Below are 12,076 nucleotides of genomic sequence, written 5' to 3'. Positions count from 1 at the left end.
GACAAAAGTCGAAATGTCGAGAAAAAGTCGAAATGTCGAGAAAAAAGTCGAAATGTCGAGAAAAAAGTCGAAACGTCGAGATTAAAAAGTGAAGGAAAAAGGAAGAAAAACAGGGAAAAAAAGAAGAAAAAAGGGAAATAAAGAGGGGAAAAAAAAGGAAAAAAAAAAGATGTGTATGTATAATATCGTGGCCAAACAAAGCCTAAGTTGCTTTGGTGACAGCGCCTGCTAAACATAATGTAATCTAACGTGATATCACATCATGAGTTGAGAAATAGGATTTTGCATCCCTGTTGTTTCCAGCTGGTTACATTGAAAAGCAGACAGGAAAACATGCACACCTCACACAGTCCTGCATATCCTGCACAGATCGGCCGTGTCACTCGCCTGTCAGACACGAGAAATGAGAGACAGTTTATCGGATAGCCGACTGACATGTGGATGGAAAGTCTGGGAGGAAAGATATGAAGTTATAGCCCGATGCAAGTTACTGATACCCGTCTTTAAATGTAACTAGGTTTGAGGAATCTATACGGTTATCCAGATTCAAGATCTAAGGGACGTTTACTCAATTTACAGTATCACTGATGAAGTTTGTTGGAATCTAAAAAGTTGTGGAGGATTTAAACCTCATTTATTTCTTGTGTTTTTTAATATTTTAAAAACCAGATTTCACATTTGTCGTTGTCTCCTTTTGTATCGGCAGCCTCTTTTTTTTTTAAACTTTTTTTATTTATTTTTTTTATTTTCTCATTGAATTTACAAAAAAAACAAGGCATATTGTACATTCCAAAAAAAACATTTTCATCAAAGAGCACTGAGCGACCAATGAGTAAAACAAAACAAAGAAGATACACGGCGAAAAGAAAAAAAAGAATAAACAAACAAACCAAAAGAAAGAAAAAACGCAAGTGATCCGTCAGGAATTAGGGTACAAAGATACTTCTGGGCTTTTTGAATCGTGCAAGATTTTAAATATTTTTTGTACTGAATTATTTCGTTTAAATATGCAATAAAGATTGGATTAATTTTCAAAAAGCGACATTTATGAATAAAACATTTAGCCAATATAATTCAATTATTAATCCCAAAATCTATTTTTTGTCCTTCACTTGAAAACCAACTGTAATGCTTTCAAATGTAAGAATGGGAACGGTTTTATCCGGCAGCCTGGTTGCTGCAGTGAATTCAGAGTTGCAAGAGAATGTGCTGAATTGATATCTAACATTGATGACTGATCGTGTGGTAATCTATTCAGAGTTTGTCAAAGGATTTAAACCTGGATCTTCAATGGTGAGGTGTTTTTATATTGGATCACGCTAATTTGGCTGGATGTTGAACGCGTGTTTAACCCGCGTTAGTAGTGATGCACCGAAATGAACATTTGTGAAACCGAAAATAATAATGGCCGGGTTTCCCAGATCAGTTAAGTAGTTCTTAACAGCGAAAGACTTCTTTCAAACCTTCTTAAGGAGCCTGTGAAAGAAAATCGCGTTTCCCAGAGTCGCTCTTAGCTTAAGTATCTCTTTCATTAAGAAGGAAATGAAAGATGCTGCTGACCCAGTCTTTACAACCATCTTAGTGAACAAAGACTCACAGATCCAGCCGCGTCAGGCAAATCAATATCACACCAAGCAATGAGATATTAAAAAAATGCACCCCGCACAAATTTTGATCTATTTTATACTTTAGATTTATATTGTTTAGCATTTATTGGTGACAGCAAAGGAAAAAAAAAAGAAAAATAAGGAATAACAAGTGTGTTCCTGTATATGCTTTATGCTTTACGCACAAATAAAACGATCATCATGAATATCATTTATTTGATAATTTGGCTGCTATACAGCATGTTCTCGCTGCAAATCAACCGCGTCGCCGTGCGCGAAGCAGAACTGTTTTTATGAACGCATTCGTGCGTCAGCACTTCAGTCCCCTGGACGTGTGTCGGACCGGGCTGTCAGGCAGCCGTGACACCGATCCTCCGGCGCCGCGCCCGAGCGCATCTATGTGATGACAGGGAAGCAGCAGCTGATCAACGGGATCCTTTGATGAATCGTTCATTACAGTCTCAAATATAATCAATGGTGTCGGTTTATATTAAAGAATCTTTTTGCCCAGAAGAAAAAAGAGCGAAGACAACGACCCATAACTATTTTCTTCTCTTGAAAAAACCCACCTGCCGACTCGCGCTGTATACAGCGCGAGTCGGGATGCCGCATCATTCAGAAGAGGAGGAATACGTGCGTGGCGGGGATGATCTCTGCAATCTGAAGCCCTCTATAATTGTAAAAAGAATTTCACTTATCACGGGTTCTTTTTGGAACATAACCCCTGCGAAAAACCAGGGATTGCTGTAATTCCACGTTGCGATTTGCGAAACTCGCCTTCTCTTGGCTCATGTTTTTGAATGCACACACAGGCCCACCCCGTTTACTCCCGGTTTCTGCGTGTGGGGAAAAAAAGCCTCACTGTAGCCAGAAATAACGGAGTAACGCACCGTTTGGATGAAAAAGGGTCATTGAATTATATTTATCATCTTAATTTTTTATTATAACGCACAGGCAGCAGTTAATTAGTGCGTTAGGCAGCAGTGCTGCGTGTGAAAATGCGCTGATAGTGATCGGTGATCGATTTGCCTGGCATCGATTGATTTGGTTCCAGAACCGGACAGCTGCTCCAAAGAGCTTCTGAAAGAGCGAAACTAAAGGACGGTGTTAAGAAGTCATCTGGGAAACACCCGTATCTTAGGGTTCTCTCTTAAGTGAAACCTTCTTTGAACCTCTCTTAAATCCTTAAGAGAGGTTGGATCTGGGAAACCCGGCCAATAACACTTGGCCGAATACCGATTAACATACCGAACATGGTTCTTGTGTCTCGTACGCGACATGCTGTTCAGGGACTTTGCAAAGACTTTGCAGAAGTGCCCCCTCTTGATATTTGAGCAGAACATTGATTGCAAACAGCCATTGTTGCATCATTCTCAGGCCCCGTTTCCACGTAGCAAAAACGGAGGTGTTTTTATGCGTTTTGGCCGTTCGTTTACACGAAAACGAAGCTCAAAGTCTCCAAAAACCATCATTTCTGAAAACTCCGGCCAAAGTGGAGATTTGCAAAAACTCCGTCTTCACGTTTGCGTCTAAACGGAGGAAAACGGACATTTAGGCTTCAGAACGTCACATTATGCGACAGAAACGTCACCAGCGTCATGAGTGCGACCTGTGTTTACAATTTGTTTGGCCACCATCAATATTTTCTTGTATTTTACCTGTTTTATATTCTAACGTCACACTTAAAAGTAACTCCACTTCTCTGTCACTCCAAACCAAAGACTCTCGTTCATCTTGGAAGTAACTGGAAGTTACTCGTGTCATTTGTTGATGTTTTTTTCCAGGATTCTGATTGGCTAGCATGACTTTATCTTCTCGTTACACTGCCCCCTGTAGGTTTGGCTGCTCATAGCACCTTAACGGCATATTTTTCTGGGGTTTGTGTAAATGAAGAGATTTTTCAAAATGTAGATGGAGAAATATCCGTTTTTAAAAATACCCGGCTATGTGGAAACGTGGCCTAAATGTTCGGTTATTCCACCGAACACCGAAAGGGTTTTTTTTTGCTTGTTTATTTTCGGCCGAACAATTTCGGTTACCGAACATTCGGTGCATCACTACGCGTTAGTAATGTAAAAGTGTTATTTGTCACCTCGGGCCTGAAGGCGAGTCTGTGTGGGCGTGTAGAATGACGTATTCCTACATCAGCCAGATTTATAGGCTGCCAGACGGGTGTAGTTTTCAAAAGGAGGATGGATGAACATCGGGGTGAGCGTCTTTGGCCGGGTTTTGCTTGTTTCAAAGACCCGGTTTGTCATTTTCAATTTTTGTGGCCCACTTGTTCAAACAATGGACCGTCCTTTATGGTTTCGGACATACGCCGGTTTGTGGCGTCTTCGGCTGCGAAGCTGAGCAGCTCCCGGATCTCCTCATCTTGCAAATATATACCCTACACTGCAAAAACTCAATCTTAACAAGAATATTTGTCTTATTTCTAGTTAAAATGTCTCATTTTTAGTAAAAAAAAAATCTCATTACACTTAAAACAAGACTCGTCACTGGAAAAAACAACAATTTTCACCTGTTTCAAGTAGATTTTCACTTGAAATAAGTAGAAAAATCTGCCAGTGGAACAATATTTTTTTGCTTGTAATAAGAAGATAAATCTTGTTCCACTGGCAGATTTTTCTACTTATTTCAAGTGAAAATTTACTTGAAACAGGTAAAAATTGTCAAATAACAAGTTATTTTTCTGGTAATGACTCTGTTTTAAGTGTAATGAGATTTCTTGACTAAAAATGAGGCATTTTGACTAGAAATAAGACAAATATTCCTGGTAAGATTTTGAGTTTTTGCGATGTACTTGTGACCTCCTTATCTTATAAAATAATAATACATTTCAAAAACAAAAAGAGAAAGAAAGATGTGAGGGCAGAAATTCAAACATAGTCTTACAACAGCTATTTCTGGCTGCTTACTATGTCCTGGGACATTATTTTGTTTTCCATGTGTCTATAAAGAACAGTTTGCATTTCTGTCCTTCTGCCAGCCTCTAGAAATAAAAAGATGTGGCCGACAACATGTGTGGGATTATTTCAGAACATAAATTAGAAGTGCTTCAAATCAATAGTGTGTACTTTGGTAATCCCCTCAGAAATACTTCTTTTTTTTCCTGATAAAAGGAAACAGGGTTGCATTGATGTGGCGAGAGTGAAAGGCTGGTATTTTTTACTCTGGCAAATCCCCAGAGCTGAGAGGCTTTTTGGGGATATAGCTGCCACACACGCTGTGATAAAGCAACAAAAGCCACCTCTGACACACAACTTATGACACAGTTTTCTCTTTTTCCCTCATGTTTCTTTATTGGGTAGTTGATTTAATGCATATTACACAATAAACATTTTTAAAAGGATTCGAAAAATTACCCCGTTTTATATTTTACCATATACACACACACACACACACACACACACACACACAAAAAGGTATATAAATAAAGACACAAAAAACTTAACATAACAAACCCCCCAAAACACACACACTATAAAATACATAATTATAAACAAGTCCCAAAGTAAGTACCAATTACCAATCAAACTCTGACTGAAGACAATAATAGGAAAAATAAAGTAATAAAATAAAATACAGGACACACAAAACAATAAAAATAATAATAAAATGAAATGAAATAAATAGAAAATAATAACAAATAAAATAAAAAGACATAAGAGGAACCCTAAATAAAAATAAAATAGAAATGGTTAGCAATATCATACTTCCCTATAATTAAATTCAATTAGATTAATCTTCCAAGGATGCCAAAGAATTAACGAGAGAAAGAACAGGTTCCCAAATATGAGAAAACTTATCAGAGCAACACCTAATACCGTATTTAATTGTCTCTAAATATAAAAAGGACATCAGGTCTTTCAACCAAGAATTGGGAGATGGAGGTTTTTGGTAAGTAAAGTAAAAAAAATAAAAAAATGTACTTCAATGACATAGTTTTCTACATGTAGTTTACACTATGTGTAGTTTTACTACATAGACATGAAAATCAACGTGCTGCCTCACTATTCATGATTATACAGGACTGTCTCAGAAAATAAGAATATAGTGATTTTCTGTAATGCAATTACAAAAACAAAAATGTCATACATTCTGGATTCATTACAAATCAACTGAAATATTGCAAGCCTTTTATTATTTTAATATTTCTGATCATGGTTTGCAGCTTAAGGAAACTCAAATATCCTATCTCAAAGGATATTCTGGGAATCTTAATCTTAAACTTTAAGCCATAATCAGCAATATTAAAATAATAAAAGGCTTGCAATATTTCAGTTGATTTGTAATGAATCCAGAATGTATGACACTTAGTTTTTTTAATTGCATTACAGAAAATAAAGAACTTTATCACAATATTCTAATTTTCTGAGACAGTCCTGTATACTTGGAACTAGGGCTGGGCGATTTTGGACAAAAATAAAATCCCGATTTTTTTTTTTTTTTCTCTGAAAACCCGATTTTCCATTACAATTTCAATTTCTTTGGTAAAACTACAAAAGACAATGGAATAAATTGTTTCAAATATTTTATCTTTATTTTTAAAGAAAAATAGCCAATGTCCCTATTGGGAATGAAGTGCAATTGAAAGATACTGTAAATCCTCCTTGAGTTTAGTGAAGTGACAAAATTTACAATTTTCTTGACCAAACAAAGATGACTAGACGAGCTCCGTCTGTAATGCAGCCAGCTGCAAAAAGGGAAAATCCATTTTCCTTTTTTTAACATCGATTGTGATCAATACATCCGATTTAGATTTAAAATCGATTAATCGCACAGCCCTACTTGGAACACTGAGAGAAATAATAGAAGTAGTACTTTTTCTTACGGTGGTGTCAGCAGAAAGACATGTTCGTTGGTAGACGCTACCCCCCCCCTCCTCCAAAATCAAACTTCAAACCTCTCAGTCTGGCTATCCATCACACTTTACACCCCCCTCTCTGCGTGATTACAAACGTGCATAACGACCAGCGGGGGCTGACCAGAAAGATCTTCCCGGCGTCGTGTAACCCGTGCAGGAGAAGGTTATACGGCCGTGTTTGAGGAGGTAATTTAGGTCGAGTGCTGCTGCTGCGGGTTCATTTGCTGCAGGTCACCCGGGGATTCTGACCACCGGTCCGCACATTGTTGACTAGCGACCCTGTGGCCTTTACAGGATTGCTCTCAGTTATTACAGGAGTCTTTTGTGAGAGGGATAAGCACAAACACTCATAATTCACACTCATACGGGGCAGCACGGCCAACAACGATAGTAGAACAATGTTTGTTCAGCTTTGCAAGCCTCGTACTTACATAGATGTCCGTTTGAAACGTACAGCGTGCTGTGTGGTAAACCCGGCCGTTGGCTTGTAATATCCTCCTCCATTAGATTTTAATGAGGTTTGAGAGATAAGGCGGAGCTGCTTACTCTGCAATGAATGTAGTCGTAGAGATCTGAACTGCAAGGAAACGTCATGTTGCTTAAGTGTTTCCATTCCAAGGAGGAGGTTCAACCACATTGTTTTATGTCGGCTTATAACCAGTACTGGAGTTGAGGGGAGATGAGGGGGGGTGGCATCCCCCCCTGAAATAAAAAAGGTCAAAATCGTCCCCCCTGTAAAACTGCCATCCCCCCTTTCCATCCCTTATGTCATTTTATCAATGAATGTGGTTTTACTGCTATTTCAACATTTAGTCATCACCAGAAAAATAACTTATTTGACAATTTCCACCTGTTTCAAGTAAATTTTCACTTGAAATAAGTAGGAAAATCTACCAGTGAGACAAGATTTATCTTCTTATTACAAGCAAAAAAATCTTGTTTCACTGGCACTGACGCCCGCCCTCCAAATCTACATTTAGATACTCTAGGAACTACGAATAAACCTGCACTCCGAGAACGGAGAGCTCTGCCAGGAACATAAGGCACTATCATGTCTTGCAAATAATGCAGAGCTAAGCCGTTTTGGGCTTTATATGCAAGTCATAAAATTTTTAATTGGATTCTGAATTTTACGGGTAGCCAATGGAGCGATTGACTTGACATATAAGTAGGAAAATCTGCCAGTGGGACAAGATTTATCTTCTCATTACAAGCAAAAAAATCTTGTTCCACTGGCAGATTTTTCTACTTATTTCAAGTGAAAATCTACTTGAAACAGGTGAAAAATTTTGTTTTTTCCAGTGATGAGTCTTGTTTTAAGTGTAATGAGATTTTTTTTACTAAAATTAGACTTTTTAACTAGAAATAAGACAAATATTCTTGTTAAGATTTTGAGTTTTTGCAGTGATCCATGTTACTTATCCTGTGAAGGACAGAGTCATATTGATAAGTTCAGAAAAGTGTTTTTTATTGTTGTGTTTTGATGTATTTGATGTAAGCCCAGTGGATATTTAAAGCTTACAGAAGGCTGCATTTAACTGCTGCTATGTCATTCCTGCAGTATTTCTGCAGGTGTTTTGGTCACTGCTATTATTTGTAATATATTATATTATTTGTAATCAGCACAAATTATCTGTCCCCATATGATAAAATCCACCATCCCCCCTGATTCTTTTTACAACTCCATTACTGCTTATAACCACACATTTATCCGTTTGTCTGACTTCCTTCTCTCTTCCTCCGCAGAGCGCTCAGTTCTACAAGGTCACCACTGAGAACTACCATCAAGCTGCAGACCAAGTGAGCGCCAAATTCAAGTAAGTTTAGATGTCGTCAGTCCGTTGTGGGACATTTTTAACTGAAAATTGAGCAAAAAAAAAAGCAAATGTGCAAATGAGAGGTGATTTTTTTACCCAGAAGATTTTCAGCAACCATGAATGAATTATTTTGAATGAATTATTTTATTTTCGTGTCCGGACATTTAAATGACCCATCCCTCATGGGATTACACAGACACATTAATTACATCAAAATATAACATTCCGGTGTGTGAACCACCTACTTCCAGCTACAAATAATGATAATGATAATAAGCAGCAACAAATAATAATTAATACAATTAAAATTAAAACAAAATAAAATAAAATATTCCACACTAGAAAATGAACAAAAAATATAAAAAAAAATCAATTGAACCAATCCATACAATAATAATATGCAGTCCATGTCACAGAGAAACACACACAAATTGAGGATTTTATCCCATATAAGTTACCTTTCTCCTTCTATCCCAGGCTTTAAATAAAAATTCAGAGAAAAACAAAAAATATTTTCAAAAAGATATTCAGTTAAAACTCCTTCCTCCATACTTAACAGATCTAAATCAGGATTATAAATTATTACAAAATGTGACGTAAATCATGATATAAAGGACAATATAAAAGAAAATGAATTTCACACCATGAGTGCCTCAAAGCTGAGCAAGCAAATGAAAATAAACCCAACTAATAAATAGAAAATACATGAAAAAAATATTGAATTTGCTATTTTTTAAATATCCTCTGTCTGAAAGATTGATAAAACTGGTAAGTTTATGGATAACATTGATTGACGAAACTTAAAAATAAATGATTTAGACATTTTACATGATGTAAATCTCATAAAAATGACATGTAATAGTGTTTGAAAATATCTTTTTCCTGTTGTCTTCTAAAATCTTCACTTTAAAGCCTCTTTTTTTGCTCCAGCGGGCAGGGATTAATGTTATGATCTGTTGTTTATTATCTAAACTAATGCCCCCACTCAGGATAAAAAGTCCTTGTAGACTTGTGATTACGCTATTGAATTATTCTGACCAGATTCCAACCAAAATCTTTCAATCAGAACCACATTAGCATGGACCATTAGCTGATGTTGACGATGTGGTTCACTGATAAGCCTGAGATCAAGCTGCTGGTCGTTGAGGGGACGTTTCCCCTTTTAATGTCTTTCTCTTCCACCAAACCTGCTTCAACAATACAGTATAAACTGATACTTTTACATGGATATACACAGTACTCGAGTTGTAAAAAAAAAATTAGGGGGGTGGTGGATTTTATCATATGGGGACAGATAATTTTTGCTGATTACAAATAATATAATATATTACAAATAATAGCAGTGACCAAAACACCTGCAGAAATACTGCAGGAATGACATAGCAGCAGTTAAATGCATCCTTCTGTAAGCTTTAAATATCCACTGGGTTTACATCAAATACATCAAAACACAACAATAAAAAACACTTTTCTGAACTTATCAATATGACTCTGTCCTTCACAGGATAAGTAACATGGATCACTGCAAAAACTCACAATCTTAACAAGAATATTTGTCTTATTTCTAGTTAAAATGTCTCATTTTAGTTAAAAAAAATCTCATTATACTTAAAACAAGACTCATCACTGAAAAAAACAACAATTTCCACCTGTTTCAAGTAGATTTTCACTTGAAATAAGTAGAAAAATCTGCCAGCAGAACACGATTTTTTTGCTTGTAATGAGAAGATAAATCTTGTCCCACTGGCAGATTTCCCTACTTATATTTATTCAAGTCAAGTCAATCGCTCCATTGGCTACCCGTAAAATTCAGAATCCAATTTAAAATTTTATGACTTGCATATAAAGCCCAAAACGGCTTAGCTCTGCATTATTTGCAAGACCTGATAGTGCCTTATATTCCTGGCAGAGCTCTCCGTTCTCGGAGTGCAGGTTTATTCGTAGTTCCTAGAGTATCTAAATGTACATTTGGAGTGCGGGCGTCAGTGCCAGTGGAACAAGATTTTTTTGCTTGTAATAAGAAGATAAATCTTGTCCCACTGGCAGATTTTTCTACTTATTTCAAGTGAAAATTTACTTGAAACAGGTGGAAATTGTCAAATAAGTTATTTTTCTGGTCAATATGACTCTGTCCTTCACAGGATAAGTAAAATGGATCACTGCAAAAACTCAAAATATTAACAAGAATATTTGTCTTATTTCTAGTTAAAATGTCTCATTTTAGTAAAAAAATCTCATTACACTTAAAACAAGACTCATCACTGGAAAAAACAACAACATCTGCCAGTGGGACAAGATTTTATCTACAAAAAAATCTTGTTCCACTGGCAGATTTTTCTACTTATTTCAAGTGAAAATCTACTTGAAACAGGTGAAATTTGCCAAATAAGTTATTTTTCTGGTAATGACTCTTGTTTTAAGTGTAATGAGATTTTTTGACTAAAAATGAGACATTTTAACTAGAAATAAGACAAATATTTCTGGTAAGTTTTTGAGTTTTTGCAGTGTATATTTCGCTACTCTCAGAAGTTTTGGTTAAAATGGATCACTGCAAAAACTCAAAATCTTAACAAGAATATTTGTCTTATTTCTAGTTAAAATGTCTCATTTTAGTAAAAAAAACCTCATTACACTTAAAACAAGAGTCATCACTGGAAAAAACAACAATTTCCACCTGTTTCAAGTAGATTTTCACTTAAAATAAGTAGAAAAATCTGCCAGTGGAACAAGATTTTTTTTGCTTGTAATAAGAAGATAAATCTTGTTCCACTGGCAGATTTTTCTACTTATTTCAAGTGAAAATTTACTTGAAACAGGTGAAAATTGTCAAATAAGTTATTTTTCTGGTGTTATTTTTCTGGTGATGACTCTAAATGTTGAAATAGCAGTAAAACCACATTCATTGATGAAATGACATAAGGGATGGAAAGGGGGGATGGCAGTTTTACAGGGGGGATGATTTGGACCGTTTTTATTTCAGGAGGGGATCTCATCCCCCCTCAACTCCAGTACTGGATATACATCCATAACACACGGGGTAACTTCAGTCACGCCTTACAATAAAGGGAAAAACGAAACATTAAACATCCTAGCTGTCATGGACGGACTTGTATCCCACACGCTAATGTAACTTAAGAAGACGGCGAATCCCTTCCCATTCGCTGCTCCATCTGTTTTGCTAATAAGAGGCCATTAGGCTCCATAGTAATGTGGGCAGAGTGGATGAGGAGGCTGCGATGGTCGGGCCGGGAACGGGCCGCGGCTCCCAGCTCGGCTCTGATTGCGTTAGCCCGTCATTAGCCGGTGCTAACACTGGGATCATTGTCTCCCTCAGAAATGCTGGAAACTGATTAGTCTGGCCCACCAGGGGTTTGGAGCGAGACTGGTAGAAGCCAGAGCTTAGGCTTCCCAAATCACATTAAAGGAAAAAAGAAGAGGATACACTGGAATAACATTATTGCTAAATGACAGCACGAACTCGGAGCAAGCGTCGAGCTAATGTGCGGTCAGTCATGTGACACTAGTCTTTGCACGGAACACAGTGATTGGTGGATTTGATTATAAGAGGTGCATTAGCCGGGTTGTGACTGGATTAGAATAGTTGTGAGGCAATGGGAGATCCTGCGTGTGTGTGTTTTGTGTGTGTGTGTGTGCGCTAATGAAATGGCGGGAAGGTCTGGTGTTACAAGACGGCAGCAGAGATACTTTTATGGGATCAGAGCGAAGGGTTAATTGGATTTAACGGGTAGTGTTTGGCCCAGCCTTGTTTATGCATAATGGTGCAG

The 12,076-nt window shown here is 37.0% G+C and overlaps 1 long non-coding RNA gene across 1 annotated transcript in view; it reads left to right on the top strand.

Moving 5' to 3' along the window:
- LOC133424534 (uncharacterized) overlaps positions 1 to 12,076 on the top strand; it is a 103,884-nt gene that overhangs the window by 35,542 nt on the left and 56,266 nt on the right. The window contains exon 3 of the long non-coding RNA XR_009770900.1: positions 8,221 to 8,291. This is a non-coding gene — a long non-coding RNA (uncharacterized LOC133424534). The remainder of the gene's footprint in view (positions 1 to 8,220; positions 8,292 to 12,076) is intronic.

This window comes from Cololabis saira, chromosome 23 (assembly GCF_033807715.1).
Source record: "Cololabis saira isolate AMF1-May2022 chromosome 23, fColSai1.1, whole genome shotgun sequence".
Lineage (NCBI taxonomy): Eukaryota > Metazoa > Chordata > Actinopteri > Beloniformes > Belonidae > Cololabis > Cololabis saira.
The sequence above is the reverse complement of the archived record's forward strand: the minus strand, read 5'-3'. Positions and strand labels throughout refer to the sequence as shown.